Source organism: Platalea leucorodia (genome assembly GCF_965183815.1).
Source record: "Platalea leucorodia genome assembly, chromosome: 6".
In the NCBI taxonomy this organism is placed as follows: domain Eukaryota; kingdom Metazoa; phylum Chordata; class Aves; order Pelecaniformes; family Threskiornithidae; genus Platalea; species Platalea leucorodia.
Genome location: NC_138828.1, coordinates 28,965,552 through 28,980,487, shown reverse-complemented (window position 1 = coordinate 28,980,487; position 14,936 = coordinate 28,965,552).

Below are 14,936 nucleotides of genomic sequence, written 5' to 3'. Positions count from 1 at the left end.
TGTCCTATCACTTGCTACTTAGGAAAAGAGACCAACCCGCACCTGGCTACAACCTCCTTTCAGGTAGTTGTAGAGAGCGATAAGGTCTCCCCTGAGCCTCCTCCAAACTGAACAATGCATTTCCTCAGCCGCTCCTCATAAGACGTATTCTCTAGACCCTTCACCAGCTTTGTTCCACTTCTTTGGACATGCTCCAGCACCTCAGTGTCTTTCTTGTAGTGAGGGGCCCAAAACTGAACACAGGATTCGAGGTGCGGCCTCATCAGTGCCGAGTACAAGGGGATGATCGCTTCCCTGGTCCTGCTGGCCACGCTATTCCTGATGCAAGCCAGGATGCTATTGGTCTTCCTGGCCACCTGAGCACGCTGCTGGCTCATATTCAGCCAGCTGTCGACCAGCACCCCCAGGTCCTTTTCCGCCAGGCAGCTCTCCAGCCACTCTTCCCCAAGCCTGTAGCGTTGCATGGGGTTCTTGTGACCCAAGTGCAGGACCCAGCACTCAGCCTTGTTGAACCTCATACAGCTGGGCTCGGCTCATCGATCCAGCCTGTCCGGACCCCTCTGTAGAGCCTTCCTGCCCTCCAGCAGATCAACACTCCCACCCAACTTGGTGTCATCTGCAAACTTACTGAGGGTGCACTCGATCCCCTCATCTAGATGATTGTTGATAAAGAGATTAAACAGGACTGGCCCTGATACTGAGTCCTGGAGAACACCACTTGTGACTGGCTGCCAGCTGGATTTGACTGCATTCACCACAACTCTGTGGGCCTGCCCATCCAGCCAGTTTTTTTCCCCAGCAAAGAGTATGCCCATACAAGCCATGAGCAGCCAGTTTCTCCAGGAGAATGCTGTGGGAAACGGTGTCAAAGGCTTTAAAGTCCAGGTAGACAACATCCACAGCCTTTCCCTCATCCACTAAGCGGGTCACCTTGTCATAGAAGGAGATCAGGTGAGTCAAGCAGGACCTGCCTTTCATAAACCCATGCTGACTGGGCCCAGTCCCCTGGTTGTCCTGTACGTGCCATGTGATGGCACTCAAGACGATTTGCTCCATAACCTTCCCCTGCACCGAGGTCAGGCTGACAGGCTTGTAGTTCCCCAGATCCTCCTTCCGACCCTTCTTGTAGATGGGCATCATGTTTGCTAATCTCCAGTCTACTGGGACCTCCCCGGTTAGGCAGGACTGTTGGTAAATGATGGAAAGTGGCTTGGTGAGCACTTCCATCAGCTCCCTCAGTACACTTGGGTGGATCGCAACTGGCCCCGTAGACTTGTGTGTGTCTATGTGGAGTAGCAGGTCACTAACCATTTCCCCTTGGATTATGGGGGCTTCATTCTGCTCCCCATCCTTGTCTTCCAGTGCAGGGGGCTGGGTACCTGGAGAACAACTGGTCTGACTGTTAAAGACTGAGGCAAAGAAGGCATTAAGTACCTTGTCCTCTGTCACTGTGTTTTCCCCCACATTCAATAAAAGATGGAGAGTCTTCTTAGCCCTCCTTTTGTTGTTAATGTATTTATAGAAACATTTTTTGTTGTCTTTTATGGCAGTAGCCATGGCGCTTCTAATTTTCTCCCTGCATAACCTCATGACATCCTTGTAGCCCTCCTGAGTTGCCTGCCCCTTCTTCCAAAGGTCATAAACTCTCCTTTTTTTCCTGAGTTCCAGCCAAAGCTCTCTGTTCAGGCCGGTCTTCTCTCTTTCTGGCTCATCTTTTGGCACATGGGGGCGGCCTGCTTCTGTGCTTTTAAGGTTTCCTTCTTGAAGAATGTCCATCCTTCCTGGACTCCTTTGCCCTTCAGGACTGCCTCCCAAGGGACTTTGTCAACCATGCCCTAAACAGGCCAAGGTCTGCCCTCCGGAAGCCCAAGGCAGCGGTTCTGCTGACTCCCCTCCTTACTTCTCCAAGAATCGCGACATGTTTGGAAGATCTGTGCAATCTGAAACAATTTTTGGAGGGAGGAGGACATTTCAGCCATTTTGAGGAGATACTGATAAATACTCTTGCTGGTAAAGGTAAGCACGGCATTTTTTAAAAGTCCAAATACCAACTTTTTAAAGATGTGTAATTGTTAACTAAAACCTATAATATTTTTTACAGGTAAGTTTATTTACTGGTATAAAGAAGTCCACACTGATGCCTGAAATATAACTGACACCTTAGACTGATGCAGAATATTTTTAAGCACTGCCATTAGACTTTTTTACTAATTCACAGCATTCTAATTCTAAATATTTTGTGCTTAATGGAATTTTGCTTAGGAGGCTGAAAGTCCTTCAGTTAACTACTTGCAAAGCTGGATACTTGTTCACAGAATACTGCTTGATATAGTTATTATAAGCTACCTATTTCCAGTTCCAGCTGTGTATTTTATATGCATAAATATATGTTCTTAATATATGAATTAGGAAGCATTAGATATTAGACTTCTCAAGAGTTACAGTCATAGAAACTGAGACAATCCTAAATTTCTTCTGCTGCTCCCGATACAGGGAGCCAACGTGGGTATGAGGAAGACAGCAATTCTCATTTATTTTCCTGACATGCATGGAAATGCTGCATACGATGGAAACTGTTTTCCTACCTCATAGCCATGTCTGTGACAATGTAATTGGTATTGCATGTTTGTGAATGTGATGACCGTATTTTTCCTTCAGCATTACAATTTTCCTCACAAAAAGGGTTGCACCAATAGCTCTGGCCTATTTTTAGAATTTCTAATTACCACTTCTCAACTTTGCAGTTACTTTAGAATATTTTTCATTCAGAACATGGTTAAAGAGGGTTGAAACCATTACAAGAAAAGAACTGGAACAATTGTAAGACTCTTAGAAGGAGAACATTCTGTAACACTGCAGTTGCATTGAGGCCTTTCAGCTATACTGATGATTGGAGAAATCTGGATAAATCTGGACTTCAGTAACAGCAAAAAATAAAACTAATGCATCAAACTCTTCTTAAAGGGTGGTATTTCATGGGAAGCAGCTACTAGAAATATGAGAGTTTCTAGGTGATTTGGTTTCTTTAGTAAGAACTAACTATGCTGGTGTCCTTTTTGTTTGACATGGATACCCGTCAGCTAAGAACTGGACTGAGACCATGAGCTCATTTTAGAGCAACAGCTGTGGCACTATAATGGGAGTCAAGCATGTCTGACTTGCACCGCATTTTAATTGGTGATATAGATGTGGGGCACTGCATTCTGATATCTAGTATCTTGAATCCATAAGGCAACTTGCAGAGCTCCTGTTTAAAGATACTAGTTTAGTTACTAATGTTCTTTGGGTATAAGATGGAGTTTCACTTCATCACGTAACTATCCCATATGGGTTCTATAAATGTCAAAGCTTTGAGAATGTTGTACCTGCAGGCTGCAAGAAATAGTATTTAGCTGTGAGTAAATCAGAGCAATATGGTATCATCCGCTGCCTTATGCATGCAAAAGTCTGACATTTGTAATTTCCTTCTTTTTTTTGTATCAGTTTTCACTACAAAGATCAACGCTGAGGCGGGGACTAGTATCCCTTTGTTGTTGGTGGTAATTGTACGCTCTTAGCTGGAAACAGGGAAAGAAAAAATTTTGAAAGAACTCAGACTGGTTGGGTTATTCTAGAGTAAACCGTGAAAGTTGAACTTTTTCTGTGTTACTTAGTAGACAGGCTGAAACAATTTCAGAACTTTTAGCTTTTCCTGACAGCTCCTGGATGATAGGTAATATGTTCACTATATTCAGCCTTCCGGTACCTCATCTGTCTTTAAATGTGGATAGAGAGTGTGAGGTATGGGGAATAATAAAAAAATAAGCTTAACTTCAGTCTGAAGAAAATGCTTTAGCGGGTGGGGAAAGCGTTTTAAGCACCTGGAAGAAAATGGTAAAAGGATGAGCAGCCAACCTGGATTTTTAAAGAATAAGTCATATGAAGAAAAAGCCATATATGAGAGTTATGGGCCCCGTGGACAGAAGAAAAGCAGATGTTTAGGCTGTAGCTTTTGATACTGTCTTGCATGTTATGGAAACTTGGCTTAGCTGAAACAGCTATAAGCTGGATGCAAAAGTACTTTGAAAACCATTTTCAGAGAGTGTTTACTGATTAGTTGATGTTCTTTTATTGAAGTGGGAAGATTGGGTTTTTTTGAGGTCAGTCCTGTGGCTAGTTTTGTTCAACACCCAGTGACCTGCATCAAGTAGGGAGTACTTAGTAAACTGGCAGAAATCATAAAACTCAGAGACTGCTGGGAGGGCAGAATTAGGATGCATAGTGATCTTTCTTAACAAATCAAAAAGAGTGCCCTACAAAAAGTAGGCTGGTTTATTCTTTCTAGGAACAAGTGCAAAATACCAGTGCTACTCAAGCAAAATAACTGACAAAATGCGGGATTCCTCAGAGTAAAAGTCCTTGGGTTCTGCTGCACCACAAGCTGAAGAGGAGTGTTTGCCTTTTGTGCAGCAATACAACATCACACTGAGATATTTGCAAAACTTTTAACTACAAAGTATATGAGGCATAAAAGTAAGTCTGAAAAAGAAAGGAGTAATTTCATTTCTTTTCTGTGTCAGTAGTAGGTAGAGCTTAAATAGCACCAAGGAAGAGTTGGGATAATACCAGAACAATATTTTTGAAGGTAAAATAGTTGACTGCTGGACTAGATGGTCTATGACGGTGATGGAGTTTCTGCTGTGTGCAGCTGTAAGAAAAGGCTAGGCAAACGTCTGTTAAAATCTGCAGATACATCTGGCCTTGTTTTGGGGTGAGTGACTGGCTTCTTGCGGTGTCTTCCAACAGCTGCCCATCTTTATTATTCCATGGATGAGAACAAAACTTTTGACCTTCCCAACAGTGACACTCACTGTCTTTAAAAACAGTTAAGGAAAGGTCTTGTAAATAACTGAATCTGTCCTTTACAAATATCGCTGCAGTGCAGTTGTAGGACAGAATCCTGCTGGCTTTGGTTCAGTCTGAAAAAATCAAGTAGTTATATGACCTAGACATGACAGCAGAAAGTAGCTCCATTAACTGCCTACTTCCAGAACAGAAAATGGGTTAGCTGTTTGGGTAAGGTAAATAGAAATGTACGGATGAATGTTTAAGGCCTTTTCCTTTGCTAATTTCCATGTGAGTCTTTCACCAAAAACGTGTTACAATTAGGCGGCTGTCAGAATAGCTGCGGTATTAGAACAGGACGATGAGTGGGTGGAGGGAGCCAGTGATATTTCTAGGCAGTATGTTGCTGATGGAGCTTTCTCTGCATTTCTGCCTTCTCTGAGTTGGAGCAGCAGTAAGACACCAATACACTTTTCAATTACATGGGCTTCTCCAGATCCCTCCTTTCAGGAACTGTGCTTCACTGACCCATGGAGTTTAACTTCTTTCGTGTTTTACCCAAGCGTGTCTGCCTCTCTCTGCTTCACTTGGTTGTTACACCAGCTCTGAACTACTGTGTTTCATCTCCTTTTGTTGGCCTGCTGCTGGTCTGAGCTCTTTTCGAGGGATTTATACTATTGTCTTTCAGCAGCTGCCATCCCTTGTTTCTTTGCTGTCATTCTAGACTTCCAAGTTTCAGGACACCGCTGCTGGTTTTGATTGCTCTCTTTCTAACTGCTGTGGTATTTCTGCCTTCAAAGGGTATTATTTATCAGTCTCCTCAGCTCTTCCATTTCTTTATTCTTTCTCCTCTGGTGCTTTCTCTTTTATCACACCAAAATCCATCACTTAGCCCCACCAGCCACTTGGTGATCCATCAGCCTTGCTCCTCTTGGTTTTCCTACCTCTGTTCCTTCTGCTCTGACTACAGGTCCTTTAATTTTCCCTGCTGACCACTGTCTGAGCTACTTCACCCTAAACTGACTTCACACTTCATTAGCTCCTGCTCCCCGTGGCAAAGCTCAACCTCCTGGCTTCTCTCATCCTTTCAGCCTCTCTCATCCTCTGGTTGTTTCTTTGACTGTTGCAGTTTTCTCTTAGCTGTCTCATATCTTTGTCTTTATTGTTCTACACTCCGCACCATCTGTTGTGCTGCTGCCTGCATGACTCATCCTGAAAACAATAAAAATCCTACTGCATCCCCAAGCATTACACTAGGGAGCCAACAAAGGCACTCCTGTATCCAAAATCTACATCAACAGCAGTCAAGCCAAGATCCTCATGGAATTCAGGTACATAATTTTTGTTTAAATCAATAGAAGTTAACTGCCAAATACATCTGAGAATCCTGCCAAAGTTTCATCACAACTCTAAGAAAAGGAGGCAATTGTTTCCTGGGGCTGGATTTAAAAACACCTCTGCAGGGATAACCTGAAAGTTCTTAAGTTTCTTAGAGAGTAACTCTATTTTTTTTTCTGCAAGTACAATTACTGAGTGTTTTATGAGCATAGACAACATATGGTCTGTACACAATGGAACAAACTAAGAAAAACCTGTCACAAATACCAAGATTCATATACACAGTAGACAAGGCAATAAATATGAAAGCTCATAAAACCAGGGAAATGGAATGTTCCGTCAGACCTGTTTTAAATGTACACAAGGTACACAATGCTTAAAACCACTGCTACTTAACAAAATGATTAACAAATGAGATTTAAATCATCATTTGGTTTCATAGCCTAAGCAGGAATAATTTTAGATGTATGAGGAAGTTTTTTCCCTCTAATGTTTTAAAAGGCAGTAGAAACACACAGTGACCTTAAATATTTTCTTGTCTGATCTAACACCTGGATAAGCAAACCCAGGCTATACTTCACTGAAATCAATGGAGACAGACCAGTGCAAAGAGGGAAATCGGGCTTGTAATATTTCAGATGTGTCTAAGAGTTGTGTTTAACTGCAGCTTGTTTACTAGGTTGTGACTGAACAAGCCTCATTTTACCTACTTTGGATGGGCAGTACGAAGTATTGCCTTTGTGCAGCTACATTTGGAAAATAAATGTCTTTTACTTAAATATTGTAAATAATATCTGAAGCTGACTAAAGAAATTCTTTCTACCATTAGTAGTTCCATCATCGCTATTAGCTACTACTCAATCTTTTTCAGCCTTGACACCTTTTAATTCTATGTATCTGCAGTTTCAATCACCTGTTAAGCCCTGGTTCACCACTGGATGGCAGTCCCTGCAACGCTATTCAATCTGGGAAGGAAAGTCTGGTTTTAAAAGCAGGGTACTGAAATCACATACTGCTTTGCACATGAAATATTACAGTGGTGAGTATATTTGGATCCATTTTTATTGTTGCTAAAGCGTAAGTATGTGAAGGACTTTTCTGTAGATTTCTTTCACTGAAGTTCATTTTCCAGTTGAAATTTTAGGGCTTAAAAGCATACAAGAGGATAACAACTTGCACTTCTATGGCACCATCCAGCCAAAAATTTCAAAACGCTTTATACAAACTAGGTCAATTAAGAAGTCAGTGCGTGCGTGCGTGTGTATAAAATATATATGCTGACACTATACATGGCTCATAAAAGGGAAAAAAAATCTGGAGTATTGCAAAGTTGTATGAATTACTCAAAATTGCAGTGTTTACTTAGAGAAAAAAATAAAGCCTCAGTCTTTTGACTGAACATCCAGTGTCTGCCTGATTGTGGGGAAGGAATTAAATGGCTAAAAGGAACTGACTATTTAAATGGTTAAAATACAGTAAGTGCAGGGATAAGAACTAGTTAGTGGTGAAGTTATGACTGGTGTCCATAAATTAGACTTAAAAATCAGAGACTAGATTGCAGAGGTCAGCCATGTGGACTTCACCAGGATTTCTGTGTGTATGGTTATAAAGTAGGGTGAGTTTACTACCATAAGGTTTTAGAAAAGTTCCCACCAAAACCTGGAGCTCTCCCTGCTGGCATCTGTCTTGGTGCATAATGTGAAAAAGTGTTGATACAGCCCCCATAAAATACTGCAATCTATGAGATGCATTTACCTAAGTTAGTAGGGATTTCACCCTAGTGTATTTTAAGGCAATGAAAGTCCTTTGTTTCGCTTGGATAGAAATTTAAATGACAGCTTATTACAAATAAGTCCTGTAGATGTCTCTTCAACAGTGAAAGGGAGATAAATAAAAATAGGAGGAAGAATGTGTGCATCAGTGCCTGTAGAAAAGACCCCTTTCAACACCCTTTACAGATGCCTGCATCTGAGCATTTCAAAGCATTAATGTCTGTCACACAGATGGCTGTTTTTATGCCCCTTTTACAGATAGGATGTTGAGACAGTAAAGTGACTAGCTTAAAGTTATGTAGCAGCTTAATAGCAGATATAGGAATAAAATTTAGATCTAATTGTCAGTTCTGCATCCTGCCAACAGTCTTAGACACTGTCAGTTCAGCAGCAAGCATTCACTAGAGTTTTTACAATATATTTTTTTTTTTATTCTAGATATTTTCAGGGTAACAATGACTTTTTAAATGCTTTTGTCAAAGGGCACTTTCTATAGAAAAAAAACCAAACTTGCAGCAGCATTTTATTGAAACTTTAAGCACAGTACTTCCCCTCCTGCTTACTAGTTTGTTGGCAAGCTCTGTCTCTTCCGTTTCCTGAGATGTAGACTGTTTCACTGCAAGATCATTCCTGGTGTCTCCTTCACCCTCCTTTACATCTCATATATTATTGAAACGGTTACTTCCAGCTCTCTTCAATTAGTCCATTGTGCTAAACTTTCTCCCTTGATAAATTTTCAAAGGAGCCCTGTCATATTTCCACTTCTGCCTTTTTGCTCGTGCCCCATAAACTTCTGCTGAAATATCACATTATTCTTTTCCAAGCACACCCTCCTTTAAAACTGCCTCCAATCATGTGGTGCCTCCAAAATCAGAGGACCAGAGTTCAGCTCCGGTGCTGAGACCAGCCCGACGGTGCCTCTCCATCTCCTCTTGCTGCCCATCTGTTTGCAGCCATCTGCTGCGTCTCGCCCAAGTATAATTTGTAAACTGCTTGGGGCAAGGGCAGCCTCTGTTTCTGCCACACCTCATCCACGTAAAGGACTGCTTGGCGCTTTGGTTACACCCATAGTAGATTTTGCATTAATTAAATTTTATCACGAGAAACCCTACCACCAAATTCCTGACCAGCTGTACTGTTTACCTCTGTCAGATTGAGGTTTCAGATTACTTTCTTTCTAAAGCTCTCTTTGCAACTCTTCCACAGTTTTCCACGTCTGGCTTTCCTTTCCTTTCCCTCCACCCTCCTCCCCAGCTTTCCGCTCGCAGGGAAGTGCCAGTGCCCTCATTAGCGTGGCCCAGTTTTTGCGTTTCCGAGGCCTTTATTCAAACCCCTGGCCAGCAACTTTCTCCCTGTTTATTCTGAGCTTTTCTCTGCCTGGGAGCGTGCCCCCACACACCCTCCACTCCTGCCCAGACCTTTCCCATGCTGACGCAATCTGTTTTTTGTTCTGCTGCCTGTCCTGAGATAACCTCGCTCAGTGTCCCTGCACAGTCACATTGTCTTACTTAGGAAGAGAGTTTTCTCCTCAGCTGGAGGGTCTTGGTTGGGCAGACTACTGTAATAACACACAGACCATGGGTAGATAGTCTGGGAGACAAAGCACATCATTACTTTTTATTGTACTTTGTGCTGATACCACAGGCAGAGCCGAGTTCTGCATGAAGCAAGGCAAACGGCTGCACGGCAATGAAGTTACAGCAGCTCCAGTGCGGTTGGACACATATGCTCATCCTTTCTGAGTCCCTGTCCCATCAGAAATGGTGAGGTCAAGGAAAAATTGCAGGAATTTAATGATTTAGTACTTAACTGCAGGGGAGGTAGGATGTTCGGTTATTGTTGATGATTCTTTCGCTTTCTAGGCTGAGGAAAATATCCCTAAAGAAAAAATGTCCCACGGGGTTAGAAAGACCACTCGTTCATTAAGGATTAATTTGGAGTACAGTCCACAGCTTTGTTCCTGACTGAGATACAAGCTTCTTTATGGTGTGAACGCACACGAGTCCAGGGTTTTGGTTTGGCCCGCTGTACAGAAAACCATGGCCCAGCTGTGACTGGCATCCAGAAATATAGCACATTTGCCCAAGGTTTGGAGATGTTTAAGGTTTTCCTGTTGTATGGGGAGTGTTTATAGATTTCCCCAGTGCACACAGTGGAACCATATTTTTTCTCTGAAATTCAGGTGGTGATCTATGAGTTGCTGTGTTGCCCTAATAAATTCAGAACAAATTATATCTGCCTGAAAAGTCTCCTGTATTCTCTTGTGTTCATTTATGAAATGGAATTGCACGTAGATTAAGTATTAGTGGACGAAAGGAAGTTGCTGTAACTCATGCCTGCTTAGACATAATGTAACATGGTTGTAAAACATTTTATTAAAGGCTTTCTGTAACTGAGACTCCCTTGCCCTGTACATGTTTATCTGTCCTGTAGTGGGGGCTTGGAAGGGACTTACTTACTATAGGCAGCTTTGTGCTATGTCTGCACTGAAGGAAGCATCCTTTGGTCCTAAGAAGCACACGGTGGGTTCACATATGAGCTTTAAGGCAGCTCCATGCTAATTGCCCTCCACATAACCTCTGACACTACTGGCCTTTGATAATTCCCATTTCAGATTTCTATTTTCTTGTTAATTACAGAGTGTACTTGTTAATTACAGAGTGTAAGTTACTGTTATTAAAAATATATGGCTATTGCTTGTTCTGTGTTAATGCTTAGAGGAGCAAATTCACATTGGGTTTCATTGTGTTGGCTATGCAAACCCACAGATGGCATTGCTAGGCTAGAATTGCTCATAGTAGGTTGGGTAGGGAGGGAAGAGGAGTCTGGTGATGAGAGAGCTCTTCCTCCAGAGGTACTGCCCCCTCCACCCCTCCAACCTGAAGTCTCTGGTGGACTTGCATACACAGTGGAATTGAAACTTTTTGGTTGCTGCCAGAAGGTTGCTTCTGATGCATTTCAGGGAGTTGCTTGCACCATACATTTGACATATTTTCTTATCACCTTGAGAAATACCTGCCAAGTTTAATTCTTACCTGTTTTTGCAGTTTGCAAGGATCTCTCCTTTGCTGATTTTCTCCTGGAGCCTCATTGCTCTGCATTTTACTTAGATACATTGCCCTCTAGGGACCTGTGGAAAAATTCTCTGGTGGGAATTGCTTCTGGGTGGACTGTTGGTATTTATGTCTGTGAAAGTTGGACGTTTTGTACCCTGTGAACACAGACTTCTTTTAAAGCCAGACAGTCTGAGAAATATAATTACACTACACTTATTTGATGACTATAAGGATACATGGCTTTGACTTTTCTTATTAATGCAGTACTTTTTCTGCTGATGAAAGGAAAGACATGGAAAGGGTACTATCTTGGTCCAAGATCTTTCATATGATTACAATTCACCCTTAGTAAAGCCCAAGAGTGACCATCAGGATACCGGAGGATGTGGGTTATTTTGAATAGCTTCTGTATATACCATTTGTCTGTGCGACCGTTGGTATTGTAGGTGCAAAGAGTTAATCTAGTCCTAAAAGGATTACACATCTGCAGGAAGGCAGACAGTACTTAACCTAATAACTGAAACATTTAGTCAGCCAGTTCAGGCACTAAAACATATTTTTCTCTGGAGTCCAAAAGAGGACATCCAGTATAGGACAGAGGCAGAACTATAGCTTCATGAGCAAAAAAGTCTGCTGACTGGCTGAATCAGTCTTATCTGCTGTAACTAACAGAGAAGACAGGAGAATGATAAAACCCCAGGGGAAGGGCAGAAGGAGACAAAGATATTTACCTTCTGCTCCTTAAAAAGGATGTTCTTCTCAGCAAGGAGAGTCAATAACTAGAGGTGATGCATGAAGACAAGTGCACCCTGTATTGCTGTGGAAGATGCAAAAGACTCTCAGGAGGGGTTAGGCAACTGAGATGGAGTCCTGCGCTCGTGTTTCAGATGCATGGAGCAGCAATGATAGGTATGTCTCACATGGTGCAGAGCTACCAGGTGCATGCTGACATGAATTAGGTTATCGACATGCCCCAAGACAGGGCCATGCAGAGATGCTACCTGGAGTGCTGGAAGCAGCACAGCTACATTAGCTTGGTGCCATAGAGATATAAAAATTTGTTTGGTATTAGTTTAGGTGCTAATGTCCACTGTACTGTGCTGCTTCAGGGCCTGAAAATAAGTCACTTGGTAATACCTAGATCTGCATTGTGCTGTGTAGAAATAGCCTGTATCTTTCATTAATTTGTGAGTAAAGCGGTTGAGGTCGAGAATTTCCTTTTGACAAATTGCGTATAAGGAAGTAGGAAGCTGGAGTTCTGGCAAGAGCGTGTATGGACTGTGGGGGAGTCTTGGAAAGTTGTGCCTTGAGGTCTTGAGGACCTTGACAGGGGGAAAGAAAGAACATCATTGCTGGAGTCTGGAGAATGCTTTCAGGCCAGATGTAGTGCCCCCGTATGAAAAATTCTCCTGGCCAGAGCAGTAGGAGGCAAAATTGAGGTCCAATATCAAAATATGCTGACTGTTCACAGAATGACCTCTGTCAGTGCTGTAATAATTTTCTTCTAGTTTTTTATGAGCTTCATTTGGTTATTGTTATCTCCTTCCCCTGTTTTAAGCTTTGCAAGAGAAGTTAGATCCTTAAGCAGATTCCCACTGATACCAATAAAAATCAGCGGTGCGTGTCAGCAAGATCCTGACCAAATGTGAGTTTTCCCTGCAACATCATTCAGCTCAGGATTTACCCAAGAAAATCATTCTTTCCTTCTTTTGTTTTATAAAAAGATGAGGTACGTTCAGTTGCTTGCAGTTAATAGCATGACAGTAATAAGCTGTTAAAAGAAGGACAGGGACTTTGCAGATGAGCTCAGGAAACTCTTGCTGCTCATAAGGGACTCGGCGGCAGTGATTGTGAGGGAAGCTGATGGGAGGTCTGGCAGAGCAGGTGGGGTGAGGAAATGTGGAGTTAGACATGGAGGGATAAATGGGAGGGAGGAAGGAAAGGCAGTCGTATCCTGGGATTTGTAGGTGGTGACAGGAAAACTATATTTGCAGTGACAGTAGATAGTGAGCTAGTGGGACATCTGTCATCCTTACTTTTCAGCTCTATGGAAAATACTGTTAGGGCTTCAAAGTCACATTGTCTTTTCAAAATGAAATGATCAAATAGCATGTTTCAGGGAGGATCACTGTCTCCCTTAATCCCATGCATGATGATCTTTGCCTTTTGCCCTTGGTTTGTTAATTCACTCAGTTGTTTTGTGCACACTTATCAGACACGGAAGAGCCAGGCCAGCATTTCTCATGGTTATCAAGGATGATACTTTGAGCTCTAAAGAAGTCATATGTGGCTAAAAGGCTTGTGATTTGTACAATATATTAGCTACTCTTTTCCAAAACATGAAACTCAGTGGAGCTTTATAACCCTGTTGTAAATAGGAAAAGACAGACTTTTAACTGATGGAGACAGCACCTGCAATGAAATATGCATTATGAAACCATGAGCATGTTCCTTTATCACAGGACACTGTTGGGAAATGCATTAACTGTTAACCACCAGTTAACTGGCAGGTCAGGCAGACAAACCAAGGATTCAATGTAAAGGTCTATTACCTCTTACAGCAACCCTAGGTATGACTGCTCAATTGGGAAGTTAGCATAAATCAGCAAGGTCTTGTCAGTGTGCTTCCCCTGCTGCTGTCTATTTTCTAGTGATTTGCGAGAGAGCATATTTTGGTCTCTGGAGATACTAGAGCAGTCAGCAGTCACTCTCATGAATGCTCGATCAAAGCAAATGAGTATCCTCTATGAATCAGTATACACTCCCTGTCTGTGCATCCACACTAAAAAAAAATAATTGCTATGAAATGTGACTATGACTTGTAGGGAAAATAGCAGTTGGTTGTATTTCAAGTGTCCACTGATAGGCTACCTTAATTCCTCAAAGAAGGGCTGAATAAAAAAGAAAGCTAATGGTTAAAAGTAAAGAATGTTGCTTAGGAAAAGTATTAGCAACTCATTAAAATACCTGAAAGGCAAAATAAGTCTGTTTTGCTTCTTAGTAAATTATGTGTAAAAGCTTTCAAAATTTGTATTGCCTTGAGTATAATTGAATGTGTTTTGCAGGTGGAGGGAAAGCAAGGTGTAGAGATGTGTGCTAGAAGGAATCCAAGTTTTGTCCACCGAGCTTTCCAGAACTGTCAAAATCTGGGGGTAATGTAAGAGACCACAATCTGAAAAAGTGGCAAGATAGAATGATTTCTAGTCATACCAGATAAAACTCTACTTTTGGCAAATGGTAAAAGTAAAGTTTCAGAAAATGTTTGAGCCAATCTAAGAGTGTGCTCCTTTTTTTAGTTTAACTCTGCATTTTTCTGAACCCTCAGTGAGTTTGTTCAAACCAAACCAGCAAAAAACTAAACCATGAAAAACGAGAGATTAATTTGCTGCCGGCTAAGTTTCCTGACCTGGTTCTCCATAGCATCAGATGAGTGCCCGTGCTGGCCAAGGGGAAGGGTGGGAAGACGCAGCCAGGGGTCAGAGGAGGTGGAACCATCCTTTTGAGCAGCAACTAGCTATTCACTAAGGCACAGTTTTACAGTATGTTGAAGCCAAAATTAACTCAAAAAGCTATGCAAAGAGAAGACTGAAAATAATGCTTTTTTAGCTAGATGATAGGAACTTTCCTGATCTTTTTCTGAGAACTGTGTTCACCCCCGTGAGTTTTTGCATATAAAAAGGAACATAAAGTTTAATATTCCAGATTGGGATAGTCACAGAAATAGAAAATTAAATGTTTTGGAAGTGAAATGAGGTGGATATAGAAACATGAATTCAGTCGCACATCAGAAATCAGGCGAAAGGGTGCAAATCTATTGTTTTACTTTTAGATAGGCTGAAAGATTTCAAATTAAAAAAAAGCCCAGAGCCTTACTAACAAATGGCAGCAATTGTCCAGCTTCCACCAAGTCTTTTTGTTCCCTGAACCAGGCCACCAAACACTGGCA